The sequence below is a fragment of the Setaria viridis genome, chromosome 6 (genome assembly GCF_005286985.2).
Source record: "Setaria viridis chromosome 6, Setaria_viridis_v4.0, whole genome shotgun sequence".
NCBI classification, from domain to species: domain Eukaryota; kingdom Viridiplantae; phylum Streptophyta; class Magnoliopsida; order Poales; family Poaceae; genus Setaria; species Setaria viridis.
In genome coordinates, this window is record NC_048268.2 from 19,646,580 (window position 1) to 19,664,496 (window position 17,917).

General features: G+C 43.2%; 1 pseudogene; it reads left to right on the forward strand.

Moving 5' to 3' along the window:
- Positions 1–3,909: 3,909 nt before the first annotated feature.
- On the forward strand, positions 3,910–5,582 carry LOC117861790 (equilibrative nucleotide transporter 3-like; annotated as a pseudogene).
- The last annotated feature ends 12,335 nt before the right edge of the window (positions 5,583–17,917 follow it).

Consider the following 17,917-nt stretch of genomic DNA (forward strand, 5'->3'; position numbering starts at 1 on the left):
TCAGGTGTCATTGGATGTATAATTATTTTCTGACCCTTAAACATGAAAGAATAGTGATTTGAACGACCATGATGCAAGCTATCAATATCATATTGCCAAGGTCGCCCAAGTAACAGAGAGCATGCTTCCATGGGAATAACATCACAATCGACAAAATCAGAATAAGCACCCATGGAGAAAGGAACACGGACTGATCGAGTAATTCTAATTTTCCCACCATCATTAAGCCATTGAATGTGATATGGATGTGGATGCTTACGAGTGGGTAAAGACAACTTTTCAACCAGCGTGGTACTCGCCAAATTGTTGCAGCTGCCGCTGTCGATGATGATGCGAATCGACCGCTCCTGCACAACGCCCTTGGTATGGAAAAGAGTGTGTCGCTGATTCTTCTCGGACGGGGCGACCTGTGTACTAAGAACACGCTGCACAACAAGACTTTCATACCTATCGGCGTCGCCCGGGTTGACATGTACCTCCATAGCTGCATGGTCAGTGGCAAGCATCGCATGTCGAGTATCTTCAGAATCACTAGCGGAAGAGTACTCACCATCGTCACGAAGAAGCAAAGTGCACTTGTTCGGACAGTGCCGAATCACATGGCCAAATCCTTTGCAACGATGACACTGAATATCCCGTGGGAGGGGCGGCGCCTGTGGAAGGGGTAGCGCTGGCAGGTTTGGCCGTTCGCTCGTGCGGTGTAGTGGTGGGCGTGGGTGGCGCAGGGAGAGCGGGTGCGGAGTTGGATGTCGAGCTTCTTCCTGCAAAAGAGTTAGAATATGTCTTCGAGCGGCGTCCCTGCACTTCATGTTCAGCTTTGCAAGCATATTCAAATAATGTTGTCATATCTGTGTAGTCCTTATAATCAAGTATATCCTGAATTTCGCGGTTCAAACCACCACGAAAACATGCCATAGCAGCGCCGTTTTCCTCCAATAACCCACAACGAATCATGCCTATTTGTAATTCCTGGAAATATTCCTCAACAGATTTGGAACCTTGCTGAAAACGTTGCATTTTATTAAGCAAATCGCGAGCATAATAAGAAGGCATAAATCTGTGGCGCATAGCAGTTTTTAATTGCTCCCAAGTGGTTGGAATGGTATTAGGATGTTTGTGTTTATATTCATGCCACCAAATTAAAGCAAAATCAGTAAATTCACTAATAGTAGCTTTAACTTGAGAATTAGCAAGAATATTATGGCATGAAAATTTCTGTTCAACTTCTAATTCCCAATCAAGATATGCAGCAGGATCATATTTGCCATTAAAAGGTGAAATTTTAAATTTAATCTTGGAAAAGGAATCATTACCACCGGGACGGCGTGGCATGCGGCGGGCACGGCCGCGGCGGTCGCCATCGTCCTGGTCCGAGTCACCACCATAACCCTGCTGCAACTCTGCGACTGTTGTGTGCAATGCATCGAGTCTTGCCACAACTGAGTCGAGTGTGGCCTTAGCGGCCGTCTGTGTAAGGTCGAGCTGATCACACCGCTCGGTCGTCGAGGAGATCGTCGAGTCCAGCCGTTCATGAATCGTCTGAATGTCGGTGACAAGCCCTTCAACTTGCGCCCGTAGGCCCTGCAGCTGGTTAGCCCCCGCGTCGACATCATCTGCCATGGTTAGCGCAAATAGAAGAACAAAAGCGACGACAAAACAGGGGTGTAACGCTCACAAGGCGCTCACACTAGTGCTCTTATCAAATTATTATCCGTTCTTACCACGCACACAGGGGCGAACTGCAACCAATCGGTGGAACTTGTGAAAGATTGGAGGAGCGATTGCCTGGAGAAACAAAAGCTGCTCATCGTAGAACTATGTGGATTTTTGGGAAGGCTGCACTCAAATGAAGGATTAGCACAATCAAACAATAATGCAAAGTTGAATTATAGTGCCAAACACGTAACAAGAGTTGCTGGTAACAAGGAAAATCGAAAGTACAGAGGCAAAGGTGGAGAGGGCGCACCTCTTTTGTTTTTTTTTCTGTTTTTTTTTTCACAGAGGGTGCCCCAAAACTGATAATATGAACACAGATGATCACAAACAGCAAATTATGGCACACACTTTTTTCCGAAAGTACAAGGGTATTCCGGTAAAAAAAAGATACTCTCTCTCTCTCTAGAGTAAGGCGAACCTCAGAAAAGTACCAAGAAAGAGAGATATGGATATGAAAAGCTGGCACGGGATGCGTGGGGAAGGGCGTGGTATGCGTGGGGGGGGGTTACGGAGTTGCCCCGGAGGGTCGTGACCCAGGGGGGTTCACAGCACGCGCAAGGAGTTTCCACCGAAACAAAACCGGATCACCTTCCGTCTCCCTGTTGGATTTTTTTGTTGTGTTGCTTCTTTCCTTTTTTTTTGTTTTTGCACGTTCCTTTTTTTTGATTGCTTTCTATCTTTTTTTTTGACAGGGGAGGGGCGATCGGAGTGGTGGGATGGCGCGGCGCGGTTGTCGCGAGGGGGGGGTGCGGTGGGCGCGGCTGGTAGGGTTGGCGAGCAGCGGGACGGCGGCGGCGGCGAAAACTAGGGTTAGAGGAAAAACGAGAAACAAGAGATTAAACAAGGGTAACCAGCAACAATTGAACGAGTAGGCACACAAATTCAACAAAGACACTTATTGAAAGAATGTGCGAGGCTAAACGGTTGCTGGGACAAAGGATCTAACCTGAAAAAGATTTGTTTTGGTTTTCATGGACTGTAGGAAGGGAAAAACACTCGGTAAAACTCACCGATCAACCTGGAAAGCTGATACCACTTGATAGAGTCGGAGTGCCCGATCTTTCGGTGAGTGGAGATAAATTCGACTTGGTGGAAGTAGACCCTCACGATCCGACTACGACGAGCGAACCTGAAGCGCCAATGCAATCGCTGAACCAACTCCCAATGGTTACCAATCTCGCCGGTGCGAGATCAGCCTGATCACGAAGATCGATTCCTGTCCGCAATCGAAGAACGAACAAGAAAAGAGGCGAGCAATCTAAATATCACTCGAAGGTGGAGTTCTGAATCACACAAGGACAGCGCGTATTTGCACGTGTTCAAGAGTAGCTAAAGCTAGATGTAAAACAAAACTCAAGTCGTAAACAAAAAGGACTCGGACTAAATAAAGGGGGCGCAGCCCCTGGAGTCCGAAGGTGTCACGCGCGCCCAACCCTAGGCGTCCCACCTGGGCTGCCTTGTTGGGCCATCTTCCTATTCCGATGGGCCTTCGTTCCTTAACACCATGATGAAGTTTAAGTCTCTCGCACGGGTGATTGGCCCAACTGGATGATCAACTGTAGGCGCCTGAGGTGAAGGAGCAACTGGAGGCGCCTGAGGTGCTGCTGGTGTAGATGTACTTGTGGTGTCCTCATCATTTGGATCATCGTATATTTTGAAGACTTGAAGCATGCACATGCCTGTCTCATATGTTTTTGCTACTACCTCCTTGGCGTGCAGTGTACTGACCCTGAGAACGTTTTTAGCATCTGTTCTGAAACTTCTCCGCAAATGCCCATAGGGAAGCTAATGCACGTGGTAATATGCGATGAGCAGTTGATCATGTGTTGTGTATAAATATATAATGCCAAATGGAAACATGCATGAGTTCTGTCAAGCATTGACGACGAATGATTTACAAATTATATTTTTGTACCAAAGACTAAGGCTTAACCCTCTCTCTCTCTCTCTCTCTCTCTCTCTCTCATTGTAAGTCATGTGATCCCATCTGATGGAGTTGACTCATGAAGGACAATTGTCAAGCAATTGTTTCATTATCCCACCCATATTTCGGCCATGTCTTATCGAACCTTATATTTGCCCTTCTTCATTTGTTCAGTTATCCCATAGTTCTGCCTTTCCCGCGCCAATACAAGCTCCTGTTTGGTTTATATATATATGTTCACCGTGCAGCTCCATATAACTGATAGCATCATGGCAGTAAGTACTCTTTCTCATCAAAATACTCAGTTTTGTGTCCATACCATGTTAGGCGATCTCTTTGTTCTCAAGTCGGATTGATCTGTAGGGCAATTTTATTGAACCGTCAAACATGGCATACAAAGAAGAAGACCCAAGAGTTGCTACAACAAAGGTTTGCAATGGTTTAAAGAGGAACTGCTCTTGTATTCTCTTCACTTTTCTCCGACCACTGTTCACTGATTGCAGGGAAAGTATTGGGGAATTTTTATCTGCTGGCTTCTGGGGAATGGATGCCTGTTTGGGTTTAACAGCATGCTTATAATATTAGATTACTACATGTACCTCTTCCCGGTATGAATTTGTTCTCTACTTAGTTCATCAAACCGTATCTCTGAACATAAATGGAATTAATAAGTTACCTATAACAGTTGTCTCGTACGATTGCTGAATGCAGAACTACCATCCGGCAAAAGTTATTACTGTGGCCTACCAACCATTTGTTCTCAGTACAACCGCAATATTCACCTATTATGGGGCAAAGATCAATACTAGGTTCCGCATTTTGGCAGGGTACATGCTGTTCTTCTTGAGCTCACTAGCAGTGATCGTTGTAAGCACAACTAAATTGATTGTACCCGCAAAAAAAAGATAATAAATTGATTGTACAGTTTTTAATACTTAAACTATGGTACCATAATTTTCATTAATACTTTGTACCCATCATTGCAGCTAGATGTTGCAACGTCAGGAAGAGGTGGAATTGCACCATTTGTACCTGCATCATTGCTGCTTGTTTTGGTGTTGCCAATGGTCATGTTCAAGGGGGTATGACGGGTGATCTCTCCTTCATGTGCCCAGAATTCATCCAGGTGCTACTTCACAAGATATCTCCTTTTGGAGATATCCTTGAAACACATTAATTTCGACTTGCATTTGTAGAGCTTTCGCTGATATGTTTCATTTTCAGTCCTTTTTTGCTGGAGTAGCTGCATCAGGTGCAATAACCTCCGCATTGAGGTTTATAACAAAAGCATCTTTTGAGAATTCCCAGGATGGCCTTCGGAGCTAGTATGTTGCAACAACTATGGATAAGTTTCATATGCATCATTCTCCTGCTTCTGACCGAGTTATGACACATTTTACATGAACACAATAATTTTATGCAATGCTCTTCTTCTCAATGCCATGCTTCTTCGAGCTTCTATGCCTTGTTCTGTATGCTTTTGTCTTCCCTAGGCTGTCCATTGTGATCTTCTATCGTTCAAAAGCAGCTTCTGATGGATCTTTGACGGTTAAAGTGGATCTTGCTGCTGGGGGCATTAAAAGTCCCCCAAACTCATATGTACGTACACACTAAATGACAGCAAGTTTCGAATAACTAATCCATAACAATAACTTTTGCAAGAATTTTTCAGTCTATCGAAGACCCAGCATGTATTGAACGTTTGAGCACCAAGCAATTGCTGCTTCAGAATATAGACTATGCACTTGATTTGTTCCTGATCTACGTAGTGACAATCTCCATCGTCCCAGGGTTTTTAGCTGAAGATACTGGATCACACAGCATGGGCTCTTGGTACTGTAACTGAACTTCTCTAGTTCATTGTATATTGATAGATCATTTCAAATTTTGTGATCTGAATTTAGCAAACTGCAAAAATGCATGCTACTCACATAGTTATACCATTATGCGGATATGGCATCGTCTTGATTGCGTGCAGTAACGCATGAGATCTAATCGCAACATACGTACCCCTGTTCAAACAATTTAAGCTGACGTCTCGGAAGGGGTTATGGCATCACCTACCTTTGCAAATAGTCATTTCTAGGGACAGGTCATGGCATCACCTACCTCTGTAAATGTGTTTCCAGGAACTGGTTGAAATGGCTTTACAGAGGTGGGTTGAAATAAGGGCGGGCACGTTACCTGCTCCTGCAAAATCTATTTATAGCTGTGAAAAGCAGAAGCGGGCAACGCACCCACCCGTAAAAATGTTGTTTTAACCAGTTCTACAAACAGTTTTTTAGCATTGCACCATTGTCACCTTTTTTGCAGTCCAGTCTGAGGCATTGGCTGCCCACTAGGCTGCCTATCTTTACCATTCCGTAGTGGAGGATATGTTGACCTGCTCACCAAGGCATGTGGACTGCTTCGTTATTTATTATGTATATCGACCGCGAGGTGAGAATCTCCACTGATAGCTTACTCGGGCTACCGCCTTGTTAGCTGATGCTGACTTTGACACAAATGCCGTGCATGCCAGGCTCCACTAGCCAAGCATTTGTGCCTTGGCTCGTGCCTCCTCTCCTGTTAAGGATTTTGAAATTTTGCTCTCCTGAGATGAGGTTGATAGATTTTGTTTTTGAGAAATAATGCTAGTCCCGAAGGATCGACCATCCAAATTCCAGATTGATATCTAAACCATCTAACAAAACCTTTATTCACTACTGGAAACACAATATTTACCAAGTGCTGAAAGGTTTGCCGAGTGCAATTCATCGGGCACTCGGCAAACAACCTATTTGCCGAGTGTAGAATAAGAAACACTCGGCAAACCAGCAGAAAACACTTGGCAAAGACTAGGCACTCGGCAAAATACTACCATGTCGACATCCGTTCGGGGGGTATGCCGGCTGTTACCTCTTTGCCGAGTGACACTCGGCAAAGAACTACATTTGCCGAGTGTTTTCTGTAGGCACTCGGCAAATCAACAAGTTTGCCGAGTGTTTGACTTGGGCACTCGGCAAATTAAAAAGTTTTTTTCTCTTCTTCCCTTAAAACGTTTTCTGCTCTCCACATATAACATGTGGTACTCCATGTACAAATTTGGTATATTTCTAAATCTGTTTGCTATATTTAATTAATTTATTGCATTTCAAGGAATTTTTTGGTATAAGTCAAATTTGAACTGCAAGTGATTCAAATAAGAGTATAAAATTAGTAGAAAAATGATATTTATGTTATTGAGTCTAGTGTGAGGCTTTACCCGGGAAATGAAAAGAAATTTCGAACATCTTGTTCAGGAAACACGACCACGAACGTGTGGCCGAATGGTTTTTAAATTCTAAAAACAGCAAACAAAGTCTGAAAATCATAACATTTGTCATGATGTGATGATATCATACGTGGAGGCTGTAGTAAAAAATTGAGAAGGTTTCGCACAATTTGTCACGTACGATGTTTACAAACCGAAACATCTCCAAAGAAGAATTGTAACGTTGAGATGTATTCGGTAAGATTTGGAGTCAAAGTGACGGTCGAATTGGGGTTTGACTTCAAAACTTTTTGTATAGACAATAGAGAATATAGATTGTTCCATGTAAAATTTTGGTAATTTTTTGGAACCGTTTGATAATTTTAATTTATTAAGTGCAATTATAGAATTTTAATTGATATAAATTGAATTTGAGCTATAACGGCATAAAATAATGTAACACTATTTGTAGAAAAATCAAATATATATTGTTGAATGAATTTGACAAGGTATTTTCAAAATATATTGGAATAAATTTAGAAAACACATAAAGGAAAAGAAGGGAGGGGAATAAAAAAAAAGTTTGCCGAGTGTCCCGATCCGACACTCGGCATACCCGTCTTTGCCGAGTGCCAGATCTGGGGCACTTGGCAAACAGGCTTCATCCCAGTAAAATCGCTACCTCACCCGCACTCGCAGACACCAAAATTCACACGCACACACGCCACGGCGCCGGCCTCCTGCCATCGGCCCCATGCCCGCGCCCGAGTCGCCAGCCTCCCGCCCCTAGCACGCGGCCCCCGGCGGCTGGCCTCCCAGCCCCCGGCGCCGGCCTCCCGCCGCCGGCCCTGCGCCCGCGGCGCGAGCCTCTAGCCTCCCGCACAACCGCCGGCCCCTGCCTCTGGCGCCCGACCCTCGGCGCCCGCCCTCCCACCCCCAGCGCGTGGCCCCCGGTGGCTGGCCTCCCAGCCCCCGGCGCCCCGTCCCCGGCAGCTGGCCTCCCGGCCCCCGGTGCCTGGCGCCCCGCCCCCAGCGGCCGGCCTCCCGGCCCCCGCCGCCGCCGCCGCCCCGCGGCCGCCGGCCTCCTACAGCCGGCGCCACCCCCTGCCCCCTGCGTGACAGGTTAATTACCTGGTGCTTCTGCTTTGCTAATTACCTTGAGTACTTCATCCACCTATGAGAGTAGTAGTCAATAACAAATTAATAGTAGAGGCAATCACTTGTACACAAAATGCACATGAACTTATGCTACCAGTTAAGAAGCAATAGATAGTAAATGCACCTTGAGTACTTCATCCACCTGTGAAATAGCAGTGAGATAATTTGTAAGGAAGAATTACCAATTCCTTGAATTGAACAGAGGGTACTGTGTGAAGTGTGAATTGTCGCACTACTATGTTCTCACAATTGAATTGACACTATTATGTTCATTTGTTGCAGGAGAGGCTATTGCAAAGATCATTCCCCACTATCCTTGACTCGTCACTTTGTAGGACAGCAAGGTGAGGCATCCTACACCCCTCTTTCTATATGATGTGAAACATAGGATGTTTGTATATCACGTAACCATAGCTAGGCGTCTCCCGTTAGAAAGAGATACGGTTGGAAATATGCAGATCTTTGCATATCTATAACTGTATCTGTTTTGAATTGTCCACGTTTTTTGGACAGCCCGAGGATGTGTAGATGGGGTTAGTTTCCATGCTTTTCTCTGATCCGAGATAGAGTTTCGGCAGCATCTCCCTGTTGTTCTCCGAATACACAATCTCCCTACCAGGACAAGTATTTCGAGAACAGCGGGGAGGTGCTGCCGAAATTCTATCTCGAATAGGAGTAGAGCATGGAAACTAACCCCATCTACACATCCTCGGGTGGGATTAGGACCTATCTTTACCTATTAGACAGTATAGGAACCTGTAGATGCAATTGATTTTTATATTACTTGTTGATATGTTAGAGGATGGATGACTCTGAGTGGATGTACATGGGCCACTCTAGTCAGAGTTCGTTGACCGATGAATGGATTGAGAAGACCGATGCTTTCTTGGAACTAGCATTTGCAAGGGTTAAAGAAGCGTGTGCCACTTGGTGTCCCTGCAGCATTTGTGCAAACTCACGTCGACAAACAAAGGTGGTCATGGGTAAACATTTTTGCAAGAATGGATTTACGGCAGACTATACCCAGTGGATCTACCATAGTGAATCCGCTCGTGTGAGAGATGAGGTCATGAGATAACACATCGAGGATTATGATGCTGATGCTAGGGTGGGATACATGTTAAATGGCTATCATGAAGCATACTTCGATGAAGGATGTAGGGAGGACGAGCCAGAGGCAACCGCAAAGGCGTATTACAATATGTTGTTTGCGGCATAGCAACCCCTTCACGGGCATACCAAGGTTTCTCAACTGGATGCCATTGCACGCCTAATGGTCGTAAAGTCCCAATTTAGCTGGAGTCGGGAAGTCTTTGATGTTATGCTAACAGTTTTTGGTAGCCTGCTCCCAGATGGTCACATTCTACCAAAGAGCATGTATGAGGCACGTAAACTCCTTCGTGCACTTAAGATGCCATATGAGCGAATACATGCTTGTCCGAAGGGATGCGTCTTATTTAGGAAAGAACATGCGGAGTCAAAGTATTGTGTGAAGTGTAAATCCTCTAGGTTCCTGGAGGTAAACTCTGGTGATGGTCAAAAGAGGTAGCTCGCAATCCCCGTGAAGATCCTACGGTACCTTCCATTCATACCGAGGATCCAATGGCTTTATATGACTAAGGAATCCGCAAAACAGATGACATGGCACAAATACGGACGTCGATACAATCCTGAGAAGCTGGTACATCCATGCGATGGTGAAGCATGGACAAAGTTTGATATGATTCATCGTGAGAAAGCTCTAGAGGTTCGTAATGTACGTGTTGCGTTGGCAACAGATGAGTTCAATCCTTATGGAATGGCGGTTTCCCCATACACTTGTTGGCCCATGTTCGTTATCCCCCTCAATCTCCCCCCTAGCGTCCTCTTTCAACGATAGAACATATTCTTGTCGTTGATAATTCCTGAACACCCGAGGAATAATATGAGTGTGTACATGCAGCCTCTGATTGATGATTTGGTTCGTGCTTAGGAGGAAGGGGTATGGACATACGACCGAGCTACAAAGATAAACTTCAAAATGCATGTTTGGTACCAGTACTCCCTGCATGACTTGCCAGTGTATGGGATATTCTGCGGTTGGTGTGTTCACGGGAAGTTCCCATGCCTAGTATGCAAGGCATCTCTGATGTTCATTTGGTTGATGAAGGGTGGAAAGTTTTCTTTGTTCGACAAACATCGACAATTCCTCTCTCTTGACCATCCATTCAGATGAGACATCAAGAACTTTATGAAAGATGACGTAGTTTAAGACCCTGCACCCCAGATGATGATTGGAAAGCATGTCTGGATAGTGCTCACGGAGTTGAGCAATTTCTTCCGCCAGCTTTGTGCTAAGGAGTTATCTCGTACCGTGGTTGCAGACATGGAAAGAATGGTGCATGTGTTGCTCTATAAGTTGGAGAAGATCTTTCCACCCGGCTTCTTCAATCCGATGCAGCATTTGATTTTGCACCTCCCGTATGAGGCATGAATGGGGGGGCCTATGCAGGGCCGTTGGTGCTATTCAATTGAGAGATGTCAAAAGGTTCTTCGAACTACATGTAAAAATAAATGCAAAATTGAAGCATCCATAGTAGAGGCATACATTCTGCAGGAGGTGTCAAACTTCACAACAAAATACTATGCTAACAACCTTCCTAGCATGCATCATCCACCCCCTCGTTACAATGCTAGCAAAGATGAATTGAACCTTAGCATTTTTTGAGGGCAACTCAGAAGTGCAAGTGGTGCAACCAGCAAGACCTTGAAACATGAAGAGTGGCACACTATCATGCTATATGTGTTGACCAACCTATTCGAAGTGGAGACGTACATGCTGTAAGTTCTCAAGAAACTTGTTCTCAAGTAGTCACTATTCTGTGTCCAACTCCCTTGTTTCTTGTTGGTGTAGGGAATTTCATCGTCAATTCTGGCGTGAATCAAGGGAACCTACCCTACAAGAAGCTTCAACCCTTCTTAGAGAGGGTGGGGGAAATGGAATGCCTGATTTCATTTCTTGGTTCAAATAGAAGGTATTATCCAATTTGGCTCGTACTTAGTTTGATATTACAAGTTGCTCGTACGTGCGAATAATATAACGAACTACCTTGCGTGAACTTTTAGGGACAAACCGATGCGTCTATGAGTGCCGAGTTGAGACAGGTTGCCGATGGTTGTGCCTATAGGCTCAGGTCATTTACTGGTTATGACGTGAATGGATATCGCTTTCACACAACAAGCCACGAGCAGAGTCGACCCAATCGAAGAACCACAAATACCGGAGTTTTTACGTCAGGCCTTGATGGGGTCGAGTATTACGGAAGAATTGAAGAAATATACGAACTCATGTTTCATGGTTGCAAACCTCTTAATCCTATCATATTCAAATGCCATTGATTTGATCCTGAAGTAGTGAGATGGACCCCTAATCTTGGACTAGTCGAAATTTGACAATCATCCATCTTACCAGGAGAGGATGTCTATATTGTGGCTCAACAGGCCACGCAAGTTTATTATCTCTCATACCCGTGCCAAACCGACGACCGTCTTAAGGATTGGGACGTTGTGTACAAGGTATCGCCACACGGTAAACTACCTGTCCCAAACAATGAAGATTACAACATAGCCCCAACACATATGACGGAGAGTTCTTTCAAGAAGATGGGCTCGAAGGGAGTTTTGAGATAGACTTAACCGAAGCATTGGGTATGGAAGTAGACAATGAACGGGGTGTTGACGAGGACGCTAGAGACAAGGTTCAGAATGTGAAGGACTTAGAATTACTTCAGCGATTACATTTAGGCAATGACGGTGATGACGGCATTCCTCCTTTGGAGCACGGACATGATTATATCGACACGCGTGATAGTGATGATGAGATTTATGATCCAGCTAATCCCAATCATGATGATTATTTCTAATACATGTATGATCCATACTAATTAATTAATTATTTGTCATACCATGTTATTTTCTAAGTATGTTTTGTTTATTTTGCATCTCTTTCAATGTATTATTTGTGCTAATTGGTTTACTCTTTTTAATTGCAGGTCATTGAACAATGGTGGGCAGTTTGAGGAAGATAGCGTTGCTTTACGCAAGAGCGACCGGTAGAGGGTCCAATGCAGCTGAAGGGTCTGATGCAGCTGAGGAGTCCGGGAGGGGTCGAGGGAAGGGTGGAGGCAGGACGAGACCACCGTCGCCTATTGTACCTTCATCGTCGTCGTCTAAGTCTAAGGAGGTACCTTCCATGCACGCACCCTCTGATGAGGAGCAGGTACAGGTGGAGGAGGCGGCAAGGGGTTCCGCTTCCTCTAGTTCGTCTCGTGTCTGGTTGCGAGGTCCCTTGACCCTCCCGAGGCGACCGATACCTCTTGAGAGACGCCCGGTGATTCAACCCTCTGGGTCCAAGTAAGTAACTTTAGATGTTATGACTAATTTTCGTTTGATATGTTCAAAATTACAATATAAACTAATAATTTATCTTAATCACTTGGGCAGGACTTGGACGAAGGTCGGTGGGGGTGATCACGGACGCTATGTCAACGGCATCCTTGGTCTTCTGCTCAGGCTACACTTCCCTAGCCTGGCCTGGTGGCTACGTCGATGTTCGTGACGCCCCTGATTGGGATAGCAGGGTATTCGCCAACAAGGCGGAGCAGGTCAAGGTCGAGCTGTGGGTAAGTCTTCCTCGCACTACATTGCTCAATACATTGCATTCATTGGACATTCTAGAAATAATGACTGGATACATTGCGTCTATATGCAGGACTTCTTTAGATGCCAGGAGGGATACGAGGCCAAGGCAGATCGTGTGGCTGACAAAGCCGCCAAGAAACTAGTGAAGGACATGCACTACGAGGCGCGCGTCCAGGCCATCGTCACATACCACGGGGACATCCTTCGAGTGAAGGTCTCTAAAACTGAGGCAAGAACCATGAAGCTGACCCGAGAACAATACTTGCAGGTAAATATAGAACACTCGGATTTATTTTTTCTAAGATTAATTACGCTTAATTTCATCTTCTTATGTCATATACTTGATGACGTAGGTGCCTCTGTGGTGGTGTACCTAGCATCTCCAGTGCTGGGAACGGATGGTGGACAAGTGGTGCGATCCCGAGTGGGAGGAGACTCATAACGCTTTCCGGGAGCGGCGTTTGTTGATGCTAGGTGCACCACACCATCAAGGCAACCTCAGCCTCGAAGAATACGCGGCTACATGGTTACGCGAATTCATTTCTTTATTCTAACGCTCAATTCTGCATAATTTCTAATCATATTACTTTTTTTCCGCAGTCGTCGGCACATGGTGGCCAGCCTTGCTCCCAGTTCAAGGCATGGGCTTTGGCCCACAAGGGCAAGGCGACATCCAACATCGACTACACCCTAGAGGACCCGCCCTCGGCGTATAGCAATGCGACCGTCCATAGCCGCCTCGATGGATACACATCGATGGCAAGGGAGGTCCATGGCTCAGAGTACGATCCGAGCACCCATGACCTTGATGGAGAAGTCATCATGAGGGCGGGAGGAGGTAAAAAGCATGGCCGGTACTGGATTGGTGATAGCACAATCGACACGGCCAGTACTCCCACTCTCTCCCAGATTCGAGCAAGCAGCACGAGTTCCAACCCGGTGATACGCCCACGGCCGAACACTACACGGTTCCAGATGGAGGCACTCCAGGTTATTTCTATTTTAAGCATTTGTTCATTGATTTTTACATACTTTTGCATTGTATTGTAACATTGGGATGAAATATTGTAGGCCTAGGTGGAAGAAGAAAGGAGGCTACGGGAGTCGCTAGAGGCAAGGATGGAGGCAGATCGGCAGAGGATGGAGCAGATGTTTGAGTATATGTAGGGTGTTTGTGCGAGGATGGGTCAACCTCCGCCACCGATCCCATTCCCTCCTCCTCAACCTCCTACAACTACTCCTATGAGTCACTTCACAACCTTATAATCACCGTTTCTAGTTTATGCAGAATCAACTTACAAAGATGCTAAGATGCCCAGAAACTAGAAATAAACTAGAAACTAGAAATAAACTAGAAACTAGAAACCAGAATGATTTATAGTTTACAAACTAGAAAGAAACCAGATTCTAGAAACTAGAAAATGATTGTCCAGAATCAATCAGCGGCATCAAACGAGCCTCATGACCCAGCATGGTCACAGTGGACACCCTAGCCTCCTCAGTTACTACTTGTGATTTTATTTGCATTTGCATTTGTGGATTACTTGTGACTACTCACTGACTACTTGTGACTTTTCAGTGGACACCCTTGCACTCAGTGAATTTTATTTGCATTTGTGGTTGTGAATGAACCTACTTGTGATTCTGAAGTTTATTTGCAATGTGCTGTTGATATATATCTATATGAACTGCATGTGATGCTTATTGTGAACTATGTGTGATGCTTTTGATATATATCTATATGAACTGCCTGTGATGCTTATTGTGAACTATATGTGATACTTGTAATGTTTGCTTGAGTGGGGTACGTTATACGTGACTGAACCATAAAAGCAGGAAATAAATGGTCACTTTACCGAGTGTTACACTCGGCAAAGACCTTTTTGCCGAGTGCCAGACATAATACACTAGGCAAAGAAGATACGTGGCAAAAATCTGTTCATTCTGGGCAAATTTTTAGCCTCTTTGCTGAGTGCCACAGTGACACTCAGCAAAGAGGCCAAGATCTGGGCCCAGGAGGTGAGGCTTTGCCGGGTGTCAGCGTATGGCACTCGGCAAAACTTTCATCTTTGCCGAGTGTTGTCTGCCGATGACACTCGGCAAAGAGACAAATGTTGCCGAGGGCACTCGGCAAATCTTCTGTCTCCACTAGTGATTATTGTGTAAGAAAATTGGTGCAACTCCAAACATCCTAAAATAAAAGTCCCAATCCCACTGGTCCTGCATTTCACCTAGTCATGGTCAATCGTTATAACCTAGAAATTATTAAAAAGAATGAAAATCAGAAAGTGTTAGTGTCAGTATCCTTATGTCATGCTAATTAACAACGTCTTTCTTGCATTCTGTCTACCAGCTAGGATGTTCGAGATAAATTATTGAGCAATGAAAGTACCACGTTGCACTTAGCTTCATTCATTCATAATATTGAAACTATGAAATATTATCACATCAGAACAATAGGGGTACTAGCTTCCACCAAAGTTTTTCCCAGAAAAGTAAAAAAAAATATTGACCTGCCACGTTTCCTGGTTTACTTAGTATCCTCATTTTTATAACAAGACATGACCGGCCAAGCTCTTATAAAAAGCGTGCATCAGTTCTGGGAACTGGCCGGTAACAGACTATAGGTAAACTAGAAAATATGCACAGCATTATTCTTGCCATTCGGATGAATATCTTCTTTAAAGAGATTTGATTTGAACTACGGTATTTTTTTTGACCGAAGTCAACTACGGTACATTTTGAAGTATATCTTCTGCTATGTAATATTGAATTTACAATAACCAACTTATCTCAATGGGCCGCTAATTGGATAGCCTCAAATACATAATTAAATGAGTAAATTGCATTCACCATACAACAACTTGTCAGGTGGGTGAAAATTGGTCTAACAACTTATAAATACTCAATCTAGTATAACAATTTGACATGTGGGTGTAGATTGGTAAAACAACTTGTAACACTCAATTTAGTACAATAACTTGGCAAATTGGTGCATTTGCAGTCCAAATAATATAACAAGCAACATATTTGCTAATGCTAGGTTAAGGTATATTCGCGTTTGAACAAATTATTGAGCATTATTTTGACCATTGATATTCGCGTCGCAATGGCAATGTATTTAGCCAAGACTAGATCCTTCAAATTAATGTTATGTATTCATATTAATTATTTTTATATATTAATTTAATTTTGATTAGGAATATTTAATTTTATATTCAATATTGACAAATTCATTCTCTCTGTTTTTTACATATTTGAATATATGCATTATTCGGCTTAAAAAAACCAATATGTTAATACATACTATCAATATATCTTTTAGGAGTTTAGCATAAATATTTTTTAAAGCCTCATGTACTTATTTAGAAAGGGATCTAAAAGAACATAGACAAATATGCTTCCGTACACTTGTTGAGTACATGAACAGAAGCGCAGAAAATCCTAAGGTCCAAAGGTATCTCTTATGGACTTTAATCTTTCAGTAATGCCAATGGCGTAATTCTAAAATATTATTTAATTTTAACTAATGAGTAAATAAGTTATGTACACAGTTGAGAAGCAACGGGCTGGTCATGATCGACAATTTTTATTGACAAAAATTAAGAATTATTAGCAGGAAGAAAATTCACATGTCCATCAACTTTGCTTAATTAATTAATATGTTGTTGTTACCACAAGTGGACTATAGGTGTACCAACTTGCCAAGTTATTTACTAAATTGAGCATTTTACTGCCAATTAAGTTATTGTACCAAATTTAGAATTTCACAAGTTGTTGGACTAATTTGTACCCATATGACAAATTATTGTATGATGGGTGCAATTTACTCAAATTAATTTAAGAACCTTGCAGGCACATTGGCGTATCATTCTAATATATAGTAACCAAAGGATTACAGTTTGACAATATGGCTTACCTCAAATGTGCTAGTAAAAAACAAGAGTTAAATACATCATCAGTACATAAATTTGACGAGTGGGTACGCTTAGGTACATTATCTCTCAAATTATTCATTTGGGAACAATAACTCGATAGGTGGGTGCGGATAGGTCACCAGGAGGACACATGAATAAAAAATGACACATAAACAGCTTATACATACAAATAAAACATGGGCAGCACTATTGCAAATTAGCCCTTTATTTATACTCCTTTTGTAATTGGAATTGTGTGTAGGTCCCACATAGGTAGCTTATATTGCCGAAAAACTTTACATACGTGTAACTTCATGATTAGAGGTCCAAAACTACGAGTAAGAAATCAAATGGAATGGATTCAAGGAGCTCCACGCAGCCATGGTTTCCGACCGTCCATTTGAGCAACGAATCAAAAGATCAATATTTTGGGCTTATACAATGCCGGTGGTCAACAAGAAACATATTTCTTATTCTTTACAATATCTTATTTCACCTTGCAAAAATTGACTATGTTTCATGAAATATATGATTTTTTAAATATTTTACAACATTCCGAGCATGGGACAAAAGCTGGAAAGGTACGTAACTCAAATAAATGATAGGATTAGCAAGGAGTTTTTTAAAAAAAACATTGGCTACCCCGTACTGTCTATGTGGCATTTTTTTTAGCTCAAGTGTCGTCCCGGTGTCCCATCCACACCCACCTGTCAAGTTGTTGTTTCCAAATAAATAATTTGAGAGATGATGTATCTAAATGCATCCACTCACCCAGTTTACATACTAATGACGCATTTAACTCAACAAACAACTTCTATTGTGCAACATATAATAAGGCAGAGAACAACAAGAGCGCCCTTTAATGTGTTTTTGTTTCTCTCTTGTCTTTGTATGACTGTTCGCATCAATGATGTGCTATGTAAATCAATAAAAAGGTGGCAATAATTGGTGCACATATGAAATTAAAAAGGAAAGACCATTTGTTTGTAGGTCAGCATCATTAGTCATAGATAGAGATATGGTTTAATGGATCTAGGAATATGCAGACAAGGTACTGAGATAACGAATCTGCTTAACATAATACGTTGATTATTGCTATCCAAGTCCTTTTCTGTAAATTTTAGGTATTTTGCTCGAAAAAAATAAAGGTTAGGTATCCAAAATCATAGAAATTGAATGTGCTGGGTTGCTTCCTGGGGGGCTTCCGTCTCAACCGATTCTCATTCAAACATGCACAAGGTATCAAAGGAGGAATCATGATTCTGTGGAACGAAGACTTTGTCGATCTAC